Below are 25,509 nucleotides of genomic sequence, written 5' to 3' on the forward strand. Positions count from 1 at the left end.
TCTCCACAGTAGCTGGGAATACAGATGCACGCCACCATGCCTGGCTAATTTTTAAATGCTTTTGCAGAGATGGGGTCTTGCTCTGTTGCCAGACTGGTCTTGAACTCCTGGGCTAAAGCGTTCTGCCTGCCTTGGCCTCCCAAAGCGCTGGGATTACAGGTGTGAGCCACCATGACCGGCCTGGCCAGTTGTCTTCTGATACCAACTTTCAAGTGAGGGAATTGTGAGTTTTCACTAAGCCTGTGTTGATTTCACTTATATGTTTTGCTTTTACCTCTTGGTGATCAGTTTATTACCTGTGCAGGTAACAACCTGGACTGCCCGTGTGGAGTAGTACATCGTTTGTCTTATCTTTTTTGAAATGTAGCTGACTTGGGATGTTCTCTTGTTTTTATATGGTCAACAAATCTAAGTTAATTTACCTGTGCTGTTAGCGGTTTTGTAGATTTTTTGTTCTCAGGTTTGGGACGATCCTGCTTGCCAGCTGCAGTTGGTGAGTTACCTGCTCCTTGGTGATGCTGCTTTTTAAAATGCATATTGTCAGTGCAGACTTCCTGATTTCCTTTTGTAAGTTGCTACACGAGGCCCGCTTTGAGGACTTTTTAGAAAGGATGTAGTACAAGTTTGAAAACTAATTTGGGCCCTTGGGTTTAAGGCTGTTCTTCTCTATTTGAGTAGATGTGAATGAAGAAAGAGACTTCCTCCAACACCCCTCCGCCCCAGCCTTTGTCTAATTCAAGTGCTAGAGCTTGTCCTGACACACTGCAGCTTGCTGTTCATTTCTACTTGTTCAGTTGTGTGCCACCAAGCTAGACGCGTTCAGTCACACTGACAGTACTGTCAGGATGATTCATTGCCACACACGTAGCTCAAGTCGGAACGGGGCCTCTGGTCGTGTCTGAGAAGCACAGAAACCTGGCTGAGCTGAGGATTCGGCCTCCCACCCAGGTTGGTGAAGGTGCTGCGGCCTGGGAGCAGGAACGGAGCCCCCAGCTGCCAGGAGTGTGAAGCTGCTTCTCCGCAGTGCAGCCTCCACAAGCCTTCTCAGGTGGCAGTGAAGAAGGACCAGATACCTAAACGGTTTTCAAGTTCCGGAATCCTTGGGAAAGTTAGTGTCCATCAACTTCACACGTTAAAACAAGCTTACGGCTGGGCGCGGTGGCTCACACCTGTAATCCCAGCACTTTGGGAGGCTGAGGCGGGTGGATCATGAGGTCAGGCGATCGAGACCATCCTGGCTAACACGGTGAAACCCCGTCTCTACTAAAAATACAAAAAAATTAGCCGGGCGTGGTGGCAGGTGCTTGTAGTCCCAGCTACTCAGCAGGCTGAGGCAGGAGAATGGTGTGAACCTGGGAGGCGGAGCTTGCAGTGAGCCAAGATTGCGCCACTGCCCTCCAGCCTGGGTGACAGAGCCAGACTCTGTCTCAAAACAACAACAACAACAACAACAACAACAAAACCAAGCTTACTTATTTCTAGTAGTTAAAAACATCTCAAGGTGAGTGTTGCACAGGAATCAAAGGGATGAGCTGGTTAACTTCTTATGGGCTAAGTCATCAGTTACTTCTTGTGTATTTTCAGTAGTTGCAGCTGGGAAAGCTTTCCTAAAATCTGATTTATGTGGCGAAAACACATGTATGATATTATTTTAATCCTGTGGTAAAACTCCGTGAGTCTAGACTGCCTTAATTAGCCACACATTGGTTTGAGTGAGAATCTAAGACAAGAAGATGTCCTGACCCATGAAGTTTCTTCATCCCAGCGCAGCTGGAAACGTAGCCCCAGGCCAGGGTTTCTCAGCCTGGGGGAGGGCTGCGGCATTCTGCAGGGGCTGGCACTCAGTGAAGTGGGGGAAGTGCTGGGGACTCGATTCTGGCTGTGGAGACAGTAGTGGAGTGTGGCTTCCTTAAAGGCCCTGACTTCCTGGGTCAAGATAACTAAGATACCTGCGTAACTTTAAGTCAGCACTTATCCATGTGCGATTGGCCAACTTATCAACTCATCTGTGCAAATTATGTTCTTTATTAGGGAAAAATTGCTTTTGGTATGTGAATGGATTTTTTTTTTTCTCCTGCAGAGATTCTTGAATTGTATGGGTGTAGGAAAATACCCCTTTCTTCTTTTTGTCTTTTCATGGCTAAGCCGTATTCCTTACCTCAGGCCCAGGGCAGGGGCTACATGTTCCAGAAACACACATCAGTCCCCATTGCAGTCGCTTCCACTTCTGCCAGGCTGGTTGGGGCAGAGTCACCAGGGACCTCCCCCTGCACAGTCAGTGGCTGTTTCCAGTCTTTACAGTATTGCCAGTGCTCTCATGCCTGACTGAGCTTTCTCCTGCTTCTCCTTTCACCTCTCTCCCTGCTCGGGGTCTCACTCCTTTACTGCCCACTGTGGTGGTGCGCACCTGTAGTCCCAGCTACTCGGGAGGCTGAGGCAGGAGAATCGCTTGAACTCGAGAGGCAGAGGTTGCAGTGAGCTGAGATCGTGCCACTGCACTCCAGCCTGGGTGACAGAGTGAGATGGAAAAAAAAAAAAGAATAAAGCTTATTGACGTATAACATACAAACAATAAAAGGTCTTTGTAAAGCCCCGTTCTGACCCTCTGCTCACCCTTAAGTACCGTGTGGCTGCTCTGCAGCCTTTCTGGACGCGCCGAGGGCTTTCCCTGACGTGCCTCATGAGCCCCTCACAGCTCCTTCTGCGGCTTCGTGCTCCTCTCAGTCCCTGTTGTCGTGTGAGCCCCGTGAGCACAGAGACCACACACTGTTCACTCTGTGTCTCCGGGCCCTCTACTGATGTGGACTCATTGCAGGATCTTGGGTGTTGGCTAAACTGAATGAGTTAGCTTAAATGTAAAATCATGTCGCCTTGAGGAAGCGCTTCAAGTTTCTCTATAAAGCAGGGGCTCTCTTTTGAGGACTGGTACCAAGAGACATAGTGAAATAAGAGCTAGAGCAGTGATCTTAGAAGTCTGACCAGGTTCTGTTTCTCTAAACCCAGATTGGAGGACTGATTGTTTTCTCAGTGAGAAAGTTTTCTGCTGAGTTGAAAGTAGACACTTGCCGTCTGCCTTGCCGCTCCCCACCCTTAAATCCGGTGGTGGTGAGCTCGCCCTCACGTTCTTTTCTGCCCTGTTTTTCTTCCGTTAAACGTTTGCTGGCCGGCATGCTTTCTCCCTGGTATCCCCCAGAACATAGTTTTCCGTTTCTACTTTTCAGCCTCCTCTTCTTCCTTCCTTGTTTTCCTGACCTCACACGCTTTGGAGTGGTCTGGTAGTCATGGTGGTCTTCCCACTCAGGTCTCTCCCTGTTTCTGTCCACTGTAGGAACCCCTGCCTTGGCAGCTGGCTTAAGCACTACCCAGATTGCACTCCTGCCTGTCGCCTGCAGAAGTAAGTACAACTGATTTAGCCAGCATTAGAGCAAACGATGGAACTGCCTCAACTGAACACACACCTAAGTGAGCCATGGCGCACCAATGCTGTGGAAATGCAGCTTTGGATAAGCCTTCTCCATCCCCCACCCCAGCTGTTCCTCCAAACCTCTCCTCTGTAGGGATTCTGGAGCGCTCTATCAGAGCCCCCGGGGACCTCACCCCATCTGGATGCCTGCCATCCCTCCACCTGCACCCTTGCCGTTCAGCACTCTCCTTCTTCCTGAGCAGTGCCTGTACTTGGCATAGAGAGGTTGCTCTGGCTGAGGAATCACACACAGCTCTGTGAATTTCAGCTCTGCCCCATGTGGGCTTTGTGAGCCAGCAAGTCTGTAGAACGAAGGTGGTTAGAGTGGCCTCACAGGTGATTGTAAAGATGGATGCTATGCAAAGCCCCTTCCTTTCCCCTCATCGCTCTGTGCCTTTTCTCATGCAATTCATTCCACCTGGACTCTTACTCTCCTCCAATTTCTGACACAGTTCTACCCATCCTTTCAGGGCCACCACCCCGCAAAGGTGCTCCTTCCTCCACACACATGTCCCACATCTCGAGCTCCACACTGTGCACGGCAGCCTGAACCCCCCCTGGTCATCCCTCCTGGTCACCCTATTGAACTCTTTTCAGATGTCCCCGCTCTTTTCCTAGAACTCCTGGCATGCCTTCTTTGGCTCCTCCTGGTCGTCTGCCTCCACTCTGTGCTCTGATTGCCTTCTGACCATTCTTTTGGGTAGGACTAGGGTCTGCCCCATGTGTCCATCCTTGTCGCACCTGACTCCTTCAACAGAGGGGGCTGTCAGCGTCAACTACAGGTGCTTTCACAAGAAGTTGGCTAAACCTGTGACGGAGCCTTGCGTTCCATATTCTGGCTGTCTTGCATAAAAGTCTTCTAGCAATCTTTCCACGTTATGGGCTGTGAAGAAACTTTATATTTCAAAGAGGCAAGAGACCACTCACCTGTGACTAGAAAGCAACTTTAAAAGTTGAAATTTCTTTCCAAGTCCCTTCTTGAAATGTGTGTGAAATGTACATGTCTAGCTATGAGGATAAACCAGCTGAGTGAGTGCACACACAAACTGTGCAAGGAAGATGTGTTAAGTGTGTGAAACTCACCTCCTGTGTGAACCTGAAGCAGTAATTATTTCTGGATGAAATAATTCATTGCCTTCGATATTGATTATATAGGCTTTGTGGGTGTCTAATCCAGAGGGTGGGCTTGCTCTGCCAGCCCGTGATCAAAGGCTCAGAGCGCTTTCCTAAGGTTTTACGGATGCTGGGTCCAGGAATCAAACTCAGGCCGAGCTTGCGGCAGAGAAGCTTGGTCCAGGTGGTACTGAGTGGGTGGTTAACGGAAGTGAGTGCCCTAGGTTGGTGAAGAGAATATGTCAGTATATTTCAGAGGCCCTGGGTTTATAAGCAAGCAGTTTATAAGCACCTACAGGAGGTGAACTTTGACTGTTACCACGAAGGTAGTTATGAACTTTAGTTCAGAGCTAAATCAGGGAGAAAATAACCCTATAGAAGTTCTGTTTAACAAAAGAGATTAAACTTTTTGTACTCTACCTGTTCATTAGAAAAACAACTGCAATCCTCCTTCCTCCACAGAAAACAAGGATGATCAAATCAGAAAATGAGTATATGACGCCTGATTTGATCAACTTTGAATTTACATGGTAACAAACTGCCTTTGGGAGAACTGGTATGACGGGATAAGTTAAACGTTTCCATTTAAAGAGAGTGTATGCTGATAGATACAGATCCTTTGTGTGCTTTTGGCAGCACTGGAGCCCTGGTTTTCATAGATTGTTTTTCCAAAATCTCTTACTGCAAAATCATAGTAGTTCTTGCTGGGGTGGGTGGTTGGGGGCAGAGTCTTTTTTTTGTTTGTTTTTTTTTTGTTTTTGATGAGTTATTTAAAAAAATATGCCTTTGAAGAACTGTACAATGTAATGTACCTGTTGTCTGTATTATTTTGAATGTTCATGAGAGCTTCTTAAAGCATTTTAAGGTTGAAAATTTCATAGACTTTAAAAGATTTATAACATATATTTTATTTACTGCTATATTAGATGGGTTTATTACCAGTAATAAAGAGGTATATCTAATATTTACTCTGTGGTTCTACAGCTGTTTATTCTGTTGCGATTGCCAGAATTCTTGTGTATTGATAAGCGCTCTTTCTGGACAGTTGTCTGAATTACTGCACCTTTTCCCACTGAAAACACCCCTCCCAGTTCCAGTGCTTCATGGATGAACAAAGCCAGCGAGGACCACTAGAGGTCATTCTTCTGCCTCGTCAGGTCTGCAGAAGCTCCCCAGGGCACCGGAGTGTGTATCCAGAGGCTTCTCAGTGTCCACCAGGCAGTCCAGCCAACAGGAAAGCATGCGTAGTGGGTGAACGAGGCTGTCAGAGACTCTCCTGGACTCTCCTTCCCTGGAAGGAGGGTGAACCTAGCAAGCTCCTGGGTAGGTCCATAGAGTCAGTTATGCAAACAATATTTGTCCAGTGGTTGTTTGTGGAAACTCCTGTGCCGGGTGACTGCTAACGTGGGTGATAGTAGGGCTTCAAGGATAAGTGAACATTAGCCTCGCCTTTAATTACTTTCCAAACTTCTAGTGCTGCTGGTCATTTCATGGGCAGGAGCATCACTTCGACCAATATCCTGCTCTGTCTCATGCTTTGGGCTAAGCACTGGGATACAAAATGAAATACACACAGCCCTGACTTCAGGAGTCTCCACATTGTTGGAGAAGATGAACATGTATGCTGATAAAAGTAATACCATGCAGTATTGCACTAGGTAGCACAACTGTCATCGTGTGCAATAATGCTCTATGCTAGCAGTGTGCATTTGTGTTAGGAGTAAGTAACCCAGGCTAGAGAGGGAAAGAAGGAGGGCTTCTTACAGGAAGTGACGAGATGAGTCTTGAAGGGTGGGAAAGTAGAGAGGAAGACAAAGAAAAGAGGAAGTTTGTTCAAGACAAGAGACTATGAGCGAAGTAGAAGCAGCGAAGCAGCCAGCTGTGTCTGGGGAGACACACCATCCTGATGGGAAGATGCGGAGGCCAGATGGCGGCAGGCTCTGGGAAGTCCCATGTGAAGGGGGACCCAACTCTCTTTTGAAGTGCCTTTGGGGAGTGGCTTGTAGTGGACCACACTGGAGCACAAACACATCCAAGCAACCTCTGGTCACACCCGTCCTCCACCTGCTGCCACTGCAGACTTCATCTTTAAGGGAAGACTCAGAGCTGGCAGGCCGGGTTGTAAGGATTGTTTGTAACAGGGTCAGGGGCAGCCTGTGGAAAGAACGTAGGCTTTAAAAAGAGCAGCCTGAGTCTTAGCAATGAAGCTCTATGCCCATTTATGAGTTCCTTAATCTCTCTGAGCATCATTTTCTCATAGTTTTTCTTAAGTGGGGATGATGCCATTTTACTTTTTTGTCCTTGGAAAGATGTAATGAGTGTGTATATACATTTATATACAAGATTTAACTTATGGTAGATGCTGAGTAAAACAGTACATGATGATACTCATCTCCACTAGCTATACACACACACACACACACACACACACATACATATATTTTTTGAGACAGGGTCTCACTCTGTCACCAGGCTGGAGCGCAGTGGTGCGATATTGGCTCACTACAGCCTCGAACTCTTTTTTTTTTTTTTGAGACGGAGTTTCACTCTTGTTGCCCAGGCTGGAGTGCAATGGCCTGATCTCGACTCACCACAACCTCTGCCTCCCGGGTTCAAGTGATTCTCCTGCCTTGGCCTCCCAAGTACCTGGGATTACAGGCTCCTGCCACCACGCCTGGCTAATTTTTGTATTTTTAGTAGAGACGGGGTTTCACCATGTTGGCCAGGCTGGTCTCAAACTCCTGACCTTAGGTGATCTGCCCGCCTCGGCCTCCTGGAGTGTTGGAATTACAGGCGTGAGCCACTGCGCCTGGCCTCACAGTGACTTCCATGTTTCCCTGGCAGGTGATTGGAAGGTTCATGGTATGGTGTCTGACACAGAGGCCGCAGGGAGATGAGCAGATTTCTGGAGAAGGAGGGAGTGAATCGTGAGAGGGTGCATGTGAGAGCCAGCCCTGTGTAGGACTGGAATGTCGAGCAGGATGCTTCAGGGCTCCGGTGAACAGGCTGTCCCCCTGCCCCGACAGGGCCAGGCTCCCGGGGCTCCCTTCCCTGCCAGCAGCTCCTCTGGGACTCAGCACCTCCTCCTGCATTTGCCACGTCTGCTCTGCTGCTGTGACTGCTGACTGATTCTCTGTATATGTCAAGTGCCATCTCTGACATCGGACACCCTTGTTTGGTTGATGTATTGGTTACCTCTTGCTGCACAAATTTAGTGGCTCAGAAAACACACATTTGTTATTGTATCTTACAGTTTCTGTGGGTCAGGAATGTGTGTACTGCTTGGCTGGGTCCTCTGCTTAAGGTCTCACAAGGCTGCAGCCAAGGTGTCAGCTGGGCTTTTCTCCTCTGGAGGCTTGGCATGGGAAGAACACACTTCCAAGTTCCCAGAATTCAATTCCTTGCAGCTATAAAAGTGAGTTTTAGGCTGGGTGCGGTGGCTCATGCCTGCAATCCCAGCACTTTGGGAGGCTGAGGTGGGTGGATCACCTGAGGTCAGGGGTTTGAACAAGCCTGGCCAACATGGTGAAACCCCATCTCTACTAAAAATACAAAAAAATTAGCCAGGCGTGGTGGCAGGCGCCAGCTACTCGGGAGGCTGATGCAGGAGAATAGCTTCAACCTGGGAGGCGGAAGTTGCAGTGAGCCAAGATCGTGCCATTGCACTCCAGCCTGGGCAACAGAGCAAGACTGTCTCAAAAAAAAAACCAACAAAAAACGTGAGTTTTAGTTTTTTGTTGCCTGTTAGAGGAGCTGCCCTCAAGTCCCTAGGACCTCCCATGGTTCCCTGCGCTGTGACCTTCCCCACGGGTCGTTCATGACGTGGCAATTGGCTTCTTCATGGCCAGCAAATTGTAACATAATGTAGTCAAGATGGAGTGCCATCCATCACACTGGCCATATTCCATTGGTTAAAAGTGAGTCTCAGGTCCCGCCCACACTAGAGGGGAGAGAATTGCACAAAGGCAGGGGTGAGTACCAGGAGGTGGGGCTCAGGGGGCTGCCCCAGGCTTTGTTGCCACAGCGGGCTAGTCACCCTCCCATGCAAAGCAGACCCCGAATGCCAGGGTGGCTTCTTTTGGGTCAGGACTCAGTTCTGGGGCTGGGCTGCTGTGGCTAGAAGGGGGTTAGTTTGCCCAGCCTGGAGCATGGCAGCCTCTTCGTGCTACCTGCCTCTGGGCACCTGTGCCAAGGGGTCCCTGGCATTGCAGGCCCAGGGCATCATGTCCTGTTCTTCGGGACCCAGGGGCGAGGGGAATTTGCTTGAGTTCACACCGCAGTAAACATTGTACTGGTAAAAACCTGTACGCTACTCATGAGATTCACTTTTTCTAGGTAAGCGGGTGGTTTGGGTAGTCTAAGGATTGACACTGGCATTCTTTGGATGCTGTCTCAGCTTTTCTCATGTTCCATCTCCTCAGAATGGGTAGTAACACATTTATTGATTTTTTTTTTTTTTTGAAATGGAGTTTCGCTCTTGTTGCCCGGGCTGGAGTGCGATGGCGCAACTCGGCCCACCACAACCTCCGCCTCCTGGGTTCAAGCGATTCTCCTGCCTCAGTCTCTCAGGTAGCTGGGATTACAGGCATGCACCACCACACCCAGGTAATTTTGTATTTTTAGTAGAGATGGGGTTTCTCCGTGTTGGTCAGGATGGTCTCAAACTCCTGACCTCAGGTGATCCGCCCGCCTCGGCCTCCCAAAGTGCTGAGATTACAGACGTGAGCCACCGCGCCCGGCTGATTTTTCTACACTGATTTTCAACACTTATAATAAATCAACTTTTCAGTAGCTGTTTTCTCATCTCTGTTTAAAATACTCAGCATTCCCCATTTTCTGAACTTACGAAAAGTTTTGACATAAATAATTAACAGTTTAACAAAAAGCTTTAACACTGAATATGAGAACTTTGCCTTTCGAATTTAAAGAAAAAAGTCACTTGGCTTTTTTTTTTCTTTTTTTTTTTTTTGAGACAGGGTCTCACTTGTCATCCAGGCTGGAATGTTGTGGTGCCATCATAGCTCACTGCAGCCTCAATCTCCTGGACTCCAGCAATCCTCCTGGCTCTGTCTCCTGAGTAGCTGAGACTACAGGTGTGGCCGGCTAATCGCTTGATTTTTTTTGTAGAGATGGGGTCTCGCTATGTTGCTTAGTCTAGTCTCAAACTTCTGGGCTCAAGTGATCCTTCTGCCTCAGCTTCCCAAAGCATTGGGATTATGGGCTGGGCATGGTGGCTCACGCCTGTAATCTCATCACTTTGGGAGGCCGAGGTGGGTGGATTGCCTGAGGTCAGGAGTTCGAGACCCGCCTGGCCAACATGATGAAACCCCGTTTCTACTAAAAATATAAAAATTAGCCAGGCGTGGTGGGGGCACCTGTAATCCCAGCTACTATGGAGGCTGAGCCAGGAGAATTGCTTGAACGCGGGAGGCAGAGGCTGCAGTGGGCCAAGATCGCGCCACTGCACTCTAGCCAGCCTGGGCAACAGAGCAAGACTCGGTTTTTTTTTTTTTTAAAAAGCAAAAACCCACAAAGCATTGGGATTACGGGCGCGAGTCACCGTGCTCGGCCTCACTTGACTTTTCTGTGCTTCACCTCCCTCATCTGTAAAATGAGGGGGGCAGTAAGCCATTCTCTGTTTCTGAGGTGCTGAACTTCTGGGGCTACCCTCTCCCAGGCTTGTGGTTAGGATCAAAGGAGGACAAAGCACAGGTGTTGGCTGCCCAAACACACACCAGGGGTGTAATCACACCACAAAGAGTTCCATTGTGATGCTGCAGCTATTTTAAATAGAATTGCTTCTCTTCTCTCTCAGGCTTATTTGCTTATAATGCTTCATTTGTATATGACTTTTCAGAAACCTGTTCTATAGATTGAGATTCCCACATCAATTGCTAAGCCCTAGCACAGAGGCCTAGCTAGGTCACCACAAAGGTTTAATGACAAATTTGGGGTCTTTGCATTCCTGACTGTACATTTTTGATGGAATCTCCTCTCCATCATGTCTTTGACTTGTTGCTACTGTTTCAACCAAAACAGTACTGTTTTGAACTGGCTGTTCAACCAACAGCCAGTACTGTTTCTACTGGCTGGTTTGTTTGTTTGGTTTTTTGTTTGTTTGTTTTAGATGAAGTCTCTGTTACCCAGGCTGGAGTGCAGTGGCATGATCCTGGCTCACTGCAACCTCCAACTTCCAGGTTCAAGCAATTCTCCTGCCTCAGCCTCCGGACTAGCTGGGATTACAGGTGTGCACCATCATGCCCAGCTAATTTTTGTATTTTTAGTATAGACAGGGTTTCACCATGTTGGCCAGGCTGGTTTCGAACTCCTGACCTCAAGTGGTCCACCCACCTCGGCCTCCCAAAGTGCTGGAATTACAGGTGTGAGCCACTGCGCCCTGCCTCTCCTGACTGTTTTTACTCAAATGCCAGGAAGTCATTGGTGCCACAATCTGACTTTCCGTCAGCACTGGCCTGCATGTCCCATTGAATTGGGATAGTGTTCTTCAAAAAATATGGCACGAAATACTAGTTCTTAGAAATGCAAATTGGTTTTTCAGGAAACAAGGGTTTTATGACCGAATGTGCTCATGGAACATTGCATGTTCATGTTAGAGTCCTCCTTTCTGGAGGTTCAAAGCCCTCATTAGGACACTTTATTTTTAATCCAATATTTTCTGGGCTTATTTGAATAGGAAACACTTTTTTTTAATTAAAAAAGTTGAGAACAAAACACTTATTCATATAACAGATCAAAACAATCTTTAGCAAATGCTACACATGTGCACAGATATGGTTTCTTTTGAAAGTTTATGTTAGCTCTGGAAGACCCTAGAGCTCCTTGGCTGCTGCCTGAACCCTGTGACCTGATTCCTTTAAAATTACACTTTTTGGCTGGGCGTGGTGGCTGATGCCTGTAATCTCAGCACTTTGGGAGGGAGAGGTGGGAGGATCACTTGAGCTCAGGAGTTTGAGACCAGCCTAGGCAACATGATGAGACCCTGTCTCTATTAAAAAACAATAACTAGAAAAATTAGACATCTTTTTTTTTGTTTTGAGACGGAGTCTTGCTCTGTCGCCCAGGCTGGAGTGCAGTGGCACAATCTCAGCTCACTGCAATCTCTGCCTCCCAGGTTTAAGGAATTCTCAGCTTCAGCCTCCTGAATAGCTGGGATTTCAGGGACGTGCCACCACGCCCAACTAATTTTTTTGTATTTTTAGTAGAGATGAAGTTTCACCATCTTGGCCAGGCTGGTCTTGAACTCCTGACCTCGTGATCCACCTGCCTCGGCCTCCCAAAGTGCTGGGATTACAGGCGTGAGCCACTGCGCTCAGCCGAAAAATTAGACTTTTTAAAAAGCATGCTGCTTTAATAAACTTATCATTTCCTATGTTTTTTCGTGGTTTGTTTGGAAATTAGCAACTAGCTTTCCTCTTCTGGTTCATCATTGATTAGCCATAAACGGAGCCAGAGATTCCTATTGGAAGCTGTTTGGGGCCCTCTAGCTCTTCCTCTGCCCACCTACAGGAAGAAGCCTCACAGGTGACTCCACTGTGGCCTTGCAGACCCTGGCCCTAAGGGTTCATTCACCATCCCTGATGCTGGGACGGGGCTGCTCTGAGCTCTGGTTATCTTGTATACTTGATTACCATGTACAAACTTATGCCCCCTGCCATGATTTCTTTCTAAAGTTATCCGAGAAAGAAATTCTTTTTTCTTTTCTTTTCTTTTCTTTTTTTTTGAGATAGACTTTCGCTCTTGTTGCCCAGGCTGGAGTGCAGTGGTGCGATCTCGGCTCACTGCAACCTCCGCCTTGTGGGTTCAAGCAATTCTCCCGCCTCAGCCTCCCAAGTAACTCGGATTATAGTAGGTGTGTATCACCACACCCGGCTAATTTTTTTGTATTTTTAGTAGAGATGGAGTTTCACTATGTTGGTCAGACTGGTCTCGAACTCCTGACCTCAGGTGATCCACACACCTCGGCCTCCCAAAGTGCTGGGATTACAGGTATGAGCCATCACGCCCGGACGAGAAGGAAATTCTATCAACGAGGATGTGTGTTAAAAAGTGTCAGAAAACATGAGTTTGAAAAAAGACTTATCACACAGCCAATGCTTTATGTCTCCCTCTTCAGTTTACGTCTGTTTCCTGATAATAATAACAAAACAGTCCTAACAACGTCTGAAGATTGCATTATCTTTTCAGAATCCTTTCACATCCCCTGGCAACCCTAGCTGCTGGACAGGGAGGGTGTCAGCATTGCTTCTTGGTACGTGGGTCCCTGGGCGCAGTGACCTAGCACAGCAGGCGGTGAAGTTAGTTGCGCAGTGAATGGAGCCGGTCTCCGCGTTCTCAGGACTGCTCAGGTTGGGAGATGGAGAGAGGCGAATCAGGACTACGTGGCGCCTCAGGTTCTGGAGGGTTCCTCTACCTCCTCCCTTCCTCCCATTCTCCGCACTTAAAATGAGACATGGATTCCTTCCTGACCACATATGGGGGGCTTCCCCCAGCATGAAACTTTCAGGTGCTTCTTATAGCTCCCACTCCATTTCATTTTTATGTGTAAAGGGTAGTTGCATATAAAAATGACATTTTAATATCGTAAGTCCCCAGCGGCACCAAAGCTCAAGCTGCCCTTTTTGGTAAACACCTAGCTCCACCTAGTGGCCACGGGAAAGTCCGTTTTCCCGAGAAAACGCTGCGTGGCTGGCCGGCCCCCCTCTCAGCGGAGGTAGCTGTGATAACGCTTTGTAAACTGATTCCGCGAGGAGAGCGCCTGCCTGAACCACTCCCTTGAAAAAGGCCCAAGTGCAGTTGTTTCGTTTAATGACCTGCGCTATTACAGGCTTTGGATTGTGTGTGTGTGCCAAGAAGAAGGGTAAACGATACACAAACTCTTGAAGGGAAGGTTTCCTTCGGAGAGCGGGGCAGGCAACATAAGCCGCACTGTTTGTGAGGGCCGGTGGTTTCAGTCGCGCTTTTATGGCATCAATCAGTTTGTATTGTAATTGATAGGAATTCTGTTCCCACACTGAGTTTTGTTTACTGAGAAGAGATTTGGAGAGTACAGGGAGGCCCCAGCCCTTAGCCGGAATCCCAGCAAACTCTTCCTCCAGATGAAACAGAAGCAGGAGGACCCCACAGCCAGGCGGAGCCACGCCCGCCCCAAGGAGCACCGGGCTCCATTGCCTTCCCCCAGAGAGCAGCAGACCTTGATTTCAAGAAACATTCCCGCCGTGTCAACAGCAGCCCTGGGCAGTGGCTGCCCCGGGCCCCACCCGCTGTGAACCGACCCAATGGCCTTTACTTCAAGGACTGCTCTCTCACACCCAAGCAAGCTGACCTCAGAGGTCTGGGGCAGCCGGGCAGGGGACGCACCACTCTCACCCGCGGGCAGTCCTCTGGGTGGGTTCTGACCGTGACCTGTGAGCTGGACCGCGGGACACTTTTGGCATATTCTGCTTGGGCGCGTGGCAGGTCGTGGTGACCATCTTGTCTTACACGTCATTTTGTCCTTCTACATTGTTCCAGCCACGTGTGTCTGACCTAGAGCTGTGGTGTGGGGAGACTGTCTCTGACTGCGGGGGTTGTGGAGTCTGGGAAATGGGCTCACCTTCCAGACCCTGTAGTTCAGCCTTGCCTCCAGGAGCTCCGGACGGAGCTGGCAGCAGAAAGCCACTTGCACATAATGAAACGGTGACCATATGCTGCCTAAATCTCCACGCAGGCTTGTCGTAGCAGCTCCTTGTCACCCAGCTAACAGTAGCTGGACTCGCCTTGCCATAGATGTTCACACCTCTCCCCTCCTGTCCTGCGCCTTTCCTTCTGCGCTCCCGAAATCACAGATCCTTGGTCTGTGCAGGGAAAGACATCTTTGGGCTTCTGCTCTTCATGGATGCGGGTGCTGTGTCAGCCTCCCCCGGCCCTCCTTCCCTCCCCAGCCTCCTCCTTCCCCACCTGTATGCGGTGGGTCCCTGGAAGAGCTCCAAAGCACTTTCTTTCATCCCTCGACTGAGGTTTTATTTTTAATTAGAAAGCCAAGCACACTTTTAACAGCCACAGCCAGACTGAGCAAGCTCTTCTGAAGCGGCGCAAAGGTGGAAGCCTGTGCTGCTGATGTGGCTGGGCTCACGGAAGATGACGGGCTTCCTGCCAGCTTGCACTAGCCTTGGAGGAAACCTTTGTTGTGTAGGAGGCAAATCACCCAGGGCAGTGTTTTCCTAACTTCTTCTGTCCGTAAACAACTGACCACAATCTGTGCCTTCCTCAGGCCCAGGCTTTCCCATCTCTGTCCCGAACACTCTTCACTCCATGGGCTTCAAGGTAATTTTTTCTCCCTGGTGACATCGTCGGTGCCGCCTCCTGCCCCCGGCACACTCGTCCACACACACAACAGCAGCTTGTTTCTCCATCACTGCGTCATTCCCTTTGAGCCATAATCCTTTCCTTCCTGCCCTCCAGCGGCTTCTGGGATGGATTCTCTCTCGCCCGCTGGCTGAGGGCGGCCTCCCACCCGAAAGCGCCATAGGAGCTTGGCTGCCTGCAGGGTGACACCGCAGGTGTCCTCACTCTTCCCGTTGCCTGGCCCCTGGTGATGGTCACCGAATCGTGCTGTCCTTTCTTGTGGTCTGTCAAGTGTGCTCCTTCTGGGTGGCCTCCACTGCCCCTTGGTGCCACTGTCTGGCTTGTACAGCATCATGCCTTGGCCACTGCGACCGTCTTTTCCCTGACCTCTCACACTGATGCTCTGGTCTCTGGTCTCTAGGACGGTCTTTCACTCTAATACCAGTGTGAGCTCGCTGCTGCACAGGCCTGGCCATGTCGCTCCTCAGCTGACAATCCCTGGAGGGTGGGGGACACCACCGTGACCACACAGCCATTGACGAGTGGGTGTGAGGCTGGGGGGCTGCCAGCCCCTTCTGCAGAGGGCACCTCCTCTGTGTCCCTGGCTGCCATCCGCAGAACATCATTTTGTCTGTGCTCCCGGCTGTCATCTGCACATGCTGTGGTCCCATCGTGTGCCTGTTGCCCTTTTCTGCGTGTTCAGCACTGTGCCTTTGGCCCTGGCTGCACCCTTCCCCACCCTGCTGCCACAGCACACAGCACACTTCACCCAACTGTGCCCTTCTGCTTCTCCAGGCAAAGCCAGACACTGGTTCCCACCCCGGCACAGTGCTGAAATGCCCGCAGCAGCACTGTGGCCCTTGTAACATGATGGTCAACCCCAGCTCACTCCCCTCCCTGAGTTCCTGGGCAGCCCATGCCTTTTTGCTCAGTGAATGATAATGGAATGGCGCAGAAGCAAGCACAGAGGCAGGAGCAGGGAGGGAAATAGCAGCGATGTGAATAACAGCCTTTTGCATCCTCACAGTGGCCTTGGCCCTGGCTGGTGCTGTCGTCATTTTAGAGGTAAGGAAACTGAGGCCCTGCGAGGTGGGCTAACTTGTTTGAGTTCCCACAGCTGCTGTGTGGCCCCAAAACCTCTGCTTGGAACATTCTGCAGAAAGTGGAGACAGGGCCTGACTGTGCTGGGGTGGGGGCCTGGCAAGGGCCGGAGGGGTGGCCTGAATGCCAGGGCCCAGGAAACCGGCTGGTGAGGAAGCCTCTGAGAGCTGCTGCTGGCTGAGCAGATGTGCAGGGCTGCGAGTGAGCGCAGAGGAGGGCTGCTCTGGCTGGGAGACAGGGCAGGGTGGCCAGAGCCAGGGAGGGTATCCAGATGGATTTCAGAAGCACACCTGGAGGTTTGGAGGGACTTGGAGGTGACTTAATGTAAGGTGGGGAAGGAGAAAGAGGCCTCGGGACATGGGAAGGAGAAAGAGGCCTCGGGACGTCTGGTGCTTCTGACTTGGGGGACCGGGTGGTGGAGTCCCCCTAACAGACATTGGGAAACAGGAGAGATCAGTCCTGCTGGGGTGGTGTGGGGAAGGGAGGAGCCAGCTGTGAGGGGACCACTGTTTTCCTGATGGAGGGATCTGACAGCAGCCGGAGCTGCAGTTGGTGGCAAGTCCCTGGTATGGTACAGCAAGGGCAGTAGGAAAGCTGCAGAGGGGTGGGGTTTGCCGGGCAGGGGTGGGGTTTGTGGGTCACGCAGGTCCCAAGGAGCCCAAGCTCAAGGTTCGCGCCTGCCTGCTCTCCCCACTCACCCTTGCCCATGGGAGCGCTGTCCTTTTCTCTGAAAAAGCCTAAACGCATTGGCCTTCCTCTTTAGTGAAGTCTTTCCTGCCTCAGCTGAGTCTGTGAGGGGCAGCCCAGCGTCCCCTCTGTGCCAGCTGTCTTCTCCCTGTTCTTGGCCCATCCTTTCTGGGCACAGGCCTCAGCTCCCTCCCCATTCCTAAGCCCCCCTTTCTGTATCTCCACAGAGGCCTTCCTCAGCCCTCCCAGCCTGATGCAGGGCTGCCTTGGTTCCTACTGCCAAGAACCTGCGCTTTGCCACCAGCTCCTCCCCACTCACCAAGGGAAGCAGGTGGGAAGCACCCTCCTTTCTCCTTCTGTAAACCTGGGTTGGCAAACCTTTTCTGTAAAGACCAGATGGCAAATAATTTTGGTGTCACAGGCCCCACTGTCTCTGTTGCAACAGCTCAAAGTGAGAAAGCAGCCCCAGATGATATGTAAAGGAACAAGTGTGACTGTTTCAATAAAACTTTATTTAGAAAAACAAGGGGTGGGCCAGCTTTGGCCCACAGGTTGTAGTTTAATGGCTCTGCTCTAAACCATTCCTCATCCTCCTGCTGGATAACAACCAAACTTTCCAGAACCAACAGGGCTGGGGGTTGGAAGCAGCAGGTAGAGGTGGGGTGTTGGGGAAGGAAGTGGGAGGGGAGGCCTCCACAGAGAGATGGAGAGCTGTCTGCCCAGTCCTTCTTCTCTTCTCTGGGAGAACCGGGCACGGTGCCCCCTCCAGGTTTAGTTGCCCATGACGCAGTACCCCATTAGTTCCACATCAGGCCTCCGCTTGCCTGTGAACTGAAAATCAGTTTCTCTGGCTCCATGATTCCTGCCCCCTTCCCCTCATATATATATATATACTAGGGAGGCTGCCTCAGCCTCCCCAGTAGCTGGGATTACAGGTTCCCACCACCACGCCCAGCTAATTTTTGTATTTTTAGTAGAGACGGGGTTTCACCATGTTGGCCAGGCTGGTCTTGAACTCCTGACCTCAGGTGATCCGCGCACCTCAGCCTCCCAAAGTGCTGGGATTACAGGCATGAGCCACCGCGCCTGGCTCCCCTTCCCTTCATATTAGTTAAACAAAGCATGAGACAGGAGGTCCCTCCTCCTCTTCCTGCACTGGAAAATTAGTCTTCAGTTACCACAGCGGTCTGGAAAGACTTGAATGAACTCCACAGTTTAGTTGTCAGGTGGGGAGTGTCCCTGTGTGTGGGCGCTGGTGGTTCCAAGGTAACTGTCTCCGGCCCCTGTCCCCAGGTGTGCAGTGGAGGTCAAGGCCTGGAGTCCCTCCTTTCCTGGAACTTTGAGCCCCAAACCTGGTGACCCCACGAGCACCTCGCACTTCTTCACTTTTCCTCGGTTTTACATCACATGTGTGTAGCCCCTGTTCTTTCTTCTCTAGGCTACAACTGTACCCCCTGCCACCAAGCTAGACCCTCGGAGGTGACCACTTCCTCTCGGGGTAAAGGGCCCCTCCCAACCCATCACCAAAAAAACTTCCCCATTTACCCCAAGTCTCTCCCCAGTTTACCCTAACATGTGAGTTGAAGTTTTCCCTCCTGTGTGGTGGAGGTAAAGCTTATTTCCCGCTGGCCCTGTGGAAAATGCAGGGAGCAGGGACCATTCCCGAAATCCCCACTCAGCACCAACCACGGAAGGAGCAGCACACACTTACTTCTCTGTGCAGTTGGAAGATGCAAAATGGAAGCTCAGTGTTCGATGGTTCATCCAAGGAGAGGTACAGGGATGGGATTTGAGTCCAGGTCCGGGTGACCTGGGTCGTCTCAGAGGCCTGTCTTCTGGGGTTCCACAGCCTTGCCCCTCTGGAACAGAGAACAGGATGCAGGGGTGGGGGCAGATAAAGCGTTCTGTGCAAGAGACAGGCTTGACAGGCCTGGGGGCGGTCTGCTGAAAGGGACCCCTGGAGCAACCCAGGGCCGACTGGAGGCCCTTGGGGATGGGCAGGACGTTCACTACCAGAGGGAGAGGCAAGGTGGGGAGGCCGCAGGCCCCTTCTCGGCCCCTCTGTCTGCTGTATCTCCACCCTCTCTCCCTGTGACCAGGCCTGGAAGGGATGGGCTCTGGGCCAAGCCGTGCTCTTGGCACAAACTCTCCACGCCACCCTGGAGGCGCTTGTTAGTGCTTTGCTTAAAAGTAGGCTGAGAAGTCCGAGCAAAGATGGGAAGCTTTGTTTTCAAATATAATGGGAGGGGTGTGTGGAAACAGACCTGGCAAAACAAAGGCAGATTGATGTTTCTGTTTGTGATACCAGTGGAGAGAGGAGGGCACAAGCAGGTATGTGGGGGCTATGGAGGCCAGGGCATTTGTTTTTTTAAGAGGGGGAGAGGGGAGTGTCTGCAGGAGCCGTTCAAGCGTCTACACTGGCTCTGCTGGGAGGGTGGCTCCTGCCGCACAGCTGTGGGCCTGCGCTTCACCTCCTCAGAGCCGGGAGGCCAGGAATGGTCCTGCTCACATCTGTATTCCAGCCCTGGAGACTGGGCGTGGCAGGGAGAAGGTGCTGTATTGGAATGCTTAGGGCAGCAGAGGAGAATGGAACAGGTGCTGAACCATGGCGATGACCTCTTGGTTCTCAGGGGAGTCACCCTGGTGTCTGGCCCTGGCATGTCAGCCCTTTACCTACATTATCACTCCACTGGGGCCCACACAACTCCTGCAGGTGGGCCCTATTTATTATATTCAATTTATAGACAAAGAAACAGAGCCACAGAAAACTAAGTCGCCCAGAGTCGCAGAGGCAGCACAAGGTGAAGCTGGCTGGTGTCTGTCTGAGCGTTGGGCACTGGGTGCGTGACCACACAGCCCAGGTGGACCCCCACCTCCTCTGGCCTGTGATCTCCTCAGTGCTCAGCAAATGATCATCAAATTTGGTAACACCAGCAGGACCAGAAGCGATTCCTACAGCCTTTATTGATCCCATAATAAAGAGGTGTTCGTGTTTCAGACCAATGTGAGTGCTTCCGAGCAGGTCTGTGGAGTTCAAAGCCGACAGGATGTTTAGCCATTTCCTGCACTTCCCTGCCCTGTCATTTACAGCCTCATTAGAGCCCCTGGCTTGCCAAAACACCTCTGTCTGATGCTGCAGCTCTGACGGAACGCCTCGATTTTCCCTTTGCGAGCTTTTGCTTGGGCTGCAGGAGTAGTGGGCGGTGGATGTTTTTGGTGGAACTTTGTGGGCCAACATCAGACACGGCCAAAATGTGGCAGAAAGGGAGGGGCGTGTTGGGGAGGTGTCTCTAGAATCTCAGCTTTTCTGTTCCAGGGCAATGCTGCCTGCACCGCAAGCGCTGTATGCTAGAAGCCATCAGGCCTGGGTCCTTGTGTGGGGTAGTAGTTGTTCACTCCAGGTAACTGAAGGAGAAGGGTTAGGCTTTGGGGCAAATAGGGAATGAATGAGCTTCTGTTCTCTAACCTGACCACATGAGTTGGAGGCTTTGCGCCCGTAAACACACCTTGTGCAGGTAGACGCCTGTCTGCTCACCACACTCGCATGGGAGAGATGCCCTTCTCATGCCCTGGCATCGCTGGATCTTTGCTGCTCGAAGGACACTGCAACTTTGAAGCAGCTCCCCAGTTGCTTCCAGCAGGGATGAAATGAGCCATCAGCAGAGCCTGCGCCTTTACCACACCTTGGCAAGGCCCCTGGGAAGGCAGGTCACCGTTGAGCAACACCCAGACAGAGTCTAGCATTCATTTCCAGATGCCTCTGGGGCTCAATTGTTTTCTTCCCCTCTCCCCACCCCTCTCTCGCTATAGTTAGATTTTGCAAGATCTGCACAACACGTGTGTGTGTTGATTTGCCTCTCCTAAGTCATTCCGATCTATCAGCCCAGTGTTTCTTTTGCTGTCTCCAACGCTGATGGTTTTCAACAGCTGTGTATAGGAAAGCTGCTGGATTAGAGCAACAGGCTATCAACAGCACTCACACGGCTTCCTCTGTGGGATGACAAGAACCCATGCTTTCTTCATGCGGGCAGGATGGCCAGCACAGCTTTCACAAACAGGCCTGGGAAACTTTGGGTTTTTTTTTTTTTTTTTTGACAGAGGATAATATCCTTGTTTGTGATAAATGGAAGGTTGGGAAACTTAGGGTACCTGTTGGGAAAGCCAATTCCTACAACCAGAGTCAAGGGAAAAATATCCTTGAGATATATAGATTTTCATAAGGGCCTCTTCTTCTTCTTCTTCTCCCTTCTTCTCCCTCCTCCTCCTCCCTCCTCCTCCTCCCTCCTCCTCCTTCTCCCTCCTCCTCCCTCCTCCTCCTTCTCCCTCCTCCTCCCTCCTCCTCCTTCTCCCTCCTCCTTCTCCCTCCTCCTCCTTCTCCCTCCTCCTTCTCCCTCCTCCTCCTTCTCCCTCCTCCTTCTCCCTCCTCCTCCCTCCTCCTCCTTCTCCCTCCTCCTTCTCCCTCCTCCTCCTTCTCCCTCCTCCTCCTTCTCCCTCCTCCTCCTTCTCCCTCCTCCTTCTCCCTCCTCCTCCTTCTCCCTCCTCCTCCTTCTCCCTCCTCCTCCTTCTCCCTCCTCCTTCTCCCTCCTCCTTCTCCCTCCTCCTCCTTCTCCCTCCTCCTTCTCCCTCCTCCTTCTCCCTCCTCCTCCTTCTCCCTCCTCCTCCTTCTCCCTCCTCCTTCTCCCTCCTCCTTCTCCCTCCTCCTCCTTCTCCCTCCTCCTCCTTCTCCCTCCTCCTTCTCCCTCCTCCTTCTCCCTCCTCCTCCTTCTCCCTCCTCCTCCTTCTCCCTCCTCCTCCTTCTCCCTCCTCCTTCTCCCTCCTCCTTCTCCCTCCTCCTCCTTCTCCCTCCTCCTTCTCCCTCCTCCTTCTCCCTCCTCCTTCTCCCTCCTCCTTCTCCCTCCTCCTTCTCCCTCCTCCTCCTTCTCCCTCCTCCTTCTCCCTCCTCCTTCTCCCTCCTCCTTCTCCCTCCTCCTTCTCCCTCCTCCTCCTTCTCCCTCCTCCTCCTTCTCCCTCCTCCTCCTTCTCCCTCCTCCTCCTTCTCCCTCCTCCTCCTTCTCCCTCCTCCTCCTTCTCCCTCCTCCTCCTTCTCCCTCCTCCTCCTTCTCCCTCCTCCTCCTTCTCCCTCCTCCTTCTCCCTCCTCCTCCTTCTCCCTCCTCCTTCTCCCTCCTCCTTCTCCCTCCTCCTTCTCCCCCCTCCTCCTCCCCCCTCCTCCTCCTCCCTCCTCCTCCTCCCTCCTCCTTCTCCCTCCTCCTTCTCCCTCCTCCTCCTTCTCCCTCCTCCTCCTTCTCCCTCCTCCTCCTTCTCCCTCCTCCTTCTCCCTCCTCCTTCTCCCTCCTCCTCCTTCTCCCTCCTCCTCCTTTTCCCTCCTCCTTCTCCCTCCTCCTCCTTCTCCCTCCTCCTCCTTCTCCCTCCTCCTCCTTCTCCCTCCTCCTTCTCCCTCCTCCTTCTCCCTCCTCCTTCTCCCTCCTCCTTCTCCCTCCTCCTCCTTCTCCCTCCTTCTTCTCCCTCCTCCTTCTCCCTCCTCCTCCTTCTCCCTCCTTCTTCTCCCTCCTCCATCTTCTTCGAGTTTAAACATAGAGACAGGGTCTCGCTCTGTCACTCGGGCTGGAGTGCACTGGTGTGATCGTAGCTCACTGCAGCCTTGAACTTCTGGGCCCAAGAATCCTCCCTCCTCAGCCTTCCAAGTAACTGGGACTATGCAGGCTTGTGCCACCATACCCAGCTAATTTTTATTTTTTGTAGAGATGGGGTGAGGGGGGGGGTCTCACTATGTTGCCCAGGCTGGTCTCGAACTCCTGGCTTCAAGTTATCCTCCTACCTTGGCCTCCCAAGGTGTTAGGATTATAGGCATGAGCCACATGCCCGGCCATGAAGGCCTTCTTTATACACTGTTCTTTCTGAGCTGTTCTGGCTGTGAGGGACCGGCAGGACCCCTTCCATCTACCTCGGGGGGTTGAAGGTGGGCTGATGCCCAGCAATGACTGTGAACTCTAAGTGGGACGTCTGGAATGCCAGTGTTGGGGCTTCATGCCTTTGAATCAAGGAAATTTTGCTGCAAATACTGTATATCTAAAGGTGCTGAGCAATGACAAACCTGAGCTGGGGGCCTTCCTGGGGCAGGGATGCATGGCAAGCGCTCTGTGTCACACGTTGGATGCGCAGGGTGGGCCAGGGAGAGCGATATATTCAATGTCTTCAGAGTTTTTGCAAAAGGTTTGCCGCGAGGACCCAGGCTAAATGGGGTGATTCATTTCCTGTCACTTCCGGGGGTGGCTGCAGCAACTACTCATGAACTCACACTACTGGAATCTTCTCTTCTTCATTTGAGCCCTTACCTGGTGGCAGAGATGGCTGTGTTTCCATCAAAATCTGTTTCCTTTTCCTCCTGGGAACCCAGTGGAACTACTTTTTCTACCCTCTTGCCCAGTGTGGCTGTGGCACCCAGGCCTGCCCAGTGAAGTGTGGGCAGAAGTGTGTGCTATTTCCGTGCCTGCCCAGAAAGCTTCTCACACAATTCTCCACGTGCTCGCTCCTCTCCAGGGGATGGCAGGGACACTGGGGGGAAGGAGCCTGGGTCCCTGAATGACGATGTGGAAGCCTGCCACTGCCCTGTGACCTTGGCCTTGGACTTTGAATGAGAAACAAACTGTCACTGGGTCAAGCCCCTGAGGCTTGGGTGTTTGTTTGTTACGGCAGCTAGCATTGCGCGCCCTAACTAACACAGAACCAGCAGCCCTCTCGTGTGTTCTGCTGTGCCTGTGCCTCTTGCTTTTCTGGGTTGCTCGGTGTCATCTATGTGAGATTCAGCCCCTCCACCTGAGCACTTCTCATTTCCAGCTCCCTTTCTCTCATCCTTCTCTTCTGTCTTAGAGGATAAAGTGTCTTTTCCCTTCAAATCTAAACCTATCTGCTTGTGGCTGGGTGTGGGGGCTCAGGCCTGTAATCCCAGTGCTTCGGGAGGTCGAGGTGGCTTGAGACCAGCCTGTAGAACATAGTGAGACCCCATCTCTACGAAAAATAAAAAAATTAGCCAGGTGTGGTGGTATGTGCCTGAGGTCACGCTACTCAGGAGGCTGAGATGGGAGGATCTCTTGAGACCAGGAGGTGGAGGCTGCAGTGAGCAATGATCATTTCACTGCATTTCAGCCTGGGTGACAGAGAGAGAGAGACCCTGTCTCTAAAAAAATAAAAAGAAAACAAAACCCCATATCTCCTTGTGCCCTTTGTTCTGGGCCCCTGCCCGGCCCTAGCTCCTCGCCAGCTCTGCCCTGTGCACACTTTTTCTCTTGGACAGTTTAAATCTTTATCTCCCTGGCTCCATTCCTTCTTGTCTGCAAATATGTCCCAACAGTCCCTATCTTAAAAACAAAACAAAACAAAAAACAGAAAAAACCCCTCATCCTGGTTACTCATGTATCCACTTCTCCTCAACGTCAGACTTTTTGAAAAGCCTCTCCCCTGCTGCCGCCTCCCCCCTCCTCCTCCTCCTCTGTTGCAATCAGCCTTGGCTCCACTGCCTTGGGCTCGGCTTGGTGACCAGCCCAGAGCTACCTCGGTCACGGCAGCCCCAGCATCTGCAGTTCCCACGCCTCGGCCTTTTGGCCAGACTTGAGCCGAGCTAGGCTGTGTCACACTGCCCTTTCCTGGGTCTCTGAGGAGCTCTGCCCTTTCCAGCATGGGCCAGCCTCCGTGGCAGGGTAGAGGGGAAATGTATTCCCCGGGCTCCTGCCTGGGCCTCCCCTCCTCCTCCACGGCCTCTCCTTCCGGAATATGTAGTAGCTGCCACCTTCATGCCAAACAACAGCAACATCACCTTGTCTTCTGGGTCTGTTCCTTGTGGCCCTGTCCCCACAGCCTACTATATTTTGGGGTGCCAGGGAGGACAGGTATAAGTCAGCCAGCTGCCCCGTCCCTGTTAGTTCTGTCTCCTTGAGGTCTCCCAAGCCCACCTCCCCATGTGTACGGAGTCTCTGTCGTGGGGCAAGCCCTCCTTGTCTCTCTGCTTAATTAAGCCTTCTAAGTGGCTGACCAGCTGCCTCCCTGCTCCTCACCTTCCTCCACCCCACCTCTCTCTCCTGACTGACCTGGGTGCTGAGTGCTTGTGAGGGCACCATGTGCCCAGACATAGTGCCCAGAAAGGGAAGGGCGTGGGCTGTGGGCTTGGGCAGACCTGGATTCCTGTCCTGGCCTTGCCACCCAGGAGCTGTTGACTGGCAATTGCTAAACCTTCTGGAGGCTCAGGGTTCACTTATAAAATGTGATAGTGCCAACTTTAATGGGGTGATGAAAATCAAATATGAGAAGTCTGTCAGCCCCGAGGGCACACAGCAGGTGTCCAGTGCCCAGTAGCTATCTCCCTCATTTCTCTTGCGGAGCTCTTGGGACCTGCTGGAGGGAAGCCTGGTGTGATAAGTCCAGGGCTTGTGGCCACGAGGAATGCAGGAAGCCACCACGGCTTTATCAGTCCTTCAGGTCAGCCATGGTTTTCTGCTCTAGGGCCTCGCTAGTCTGATGAAGAACCCCAAGATACTGAACCATGTTTTTATCCCTCATGTTTAAGCTCTTTTATTTCTAGGACATTTATAAACAGTGAGCTCTTCTTCCAGACCTTCAGTTTTACTCCCTGGGAGAAAATTAGGCCATTGGAAACTCTTCATCCACTGCAGAGGCACAGGCTGCAACAGCCTCAGTGAGCAAGACCCCCTCCCCAGGAGTTACCTTTAAGTCGCCCGTGGGGCCAGGTCAGGGTGACGTTGCCTTAGGAAGGGCGACCCTGGAGCTGCGTCCAGACCAAGGTCGTGAT

General features: G+C 51.6%; 1 long non-coding RNA gene across 1 annotated transcript; it reads right to left on the reverse strand.

Moving 5' to 3' along the window:
* Positions 1-17,201: 17,201 nt before the first annotated feature.
* Positions 17,202-19,241, reverse strand: LOC112208365 (uncharacterized). The gene is made up of 3 exons (XR_002942782.3): positions 18,973-19,241; positions 18,420-18,567; positions 17,202-17,539 (listed from the first exon to the last, which is right to left on the reverse strand). It is a non-coding gene; the product is annotated as an uncharacterized LOC112208365 (long non-coding RNA).
* Positions 19,242-25,509: the final 6,268 nt, after the last annotated feature.

This window comes from Pan troglodytes, chromosome 13 (genome assembly GCF_028858775.2).
Source record: "Pan troglodytes isolate AG18354 chromosome 13, NHGRI_mPanTro3-v2.0_pri, whole genome shotgun sequence".
Lineage (NCBI taxonomy): Eukaryota > Metazoa > Chordata > Mammalia > Primates > Hominidae > Pan > Pan troglodytes.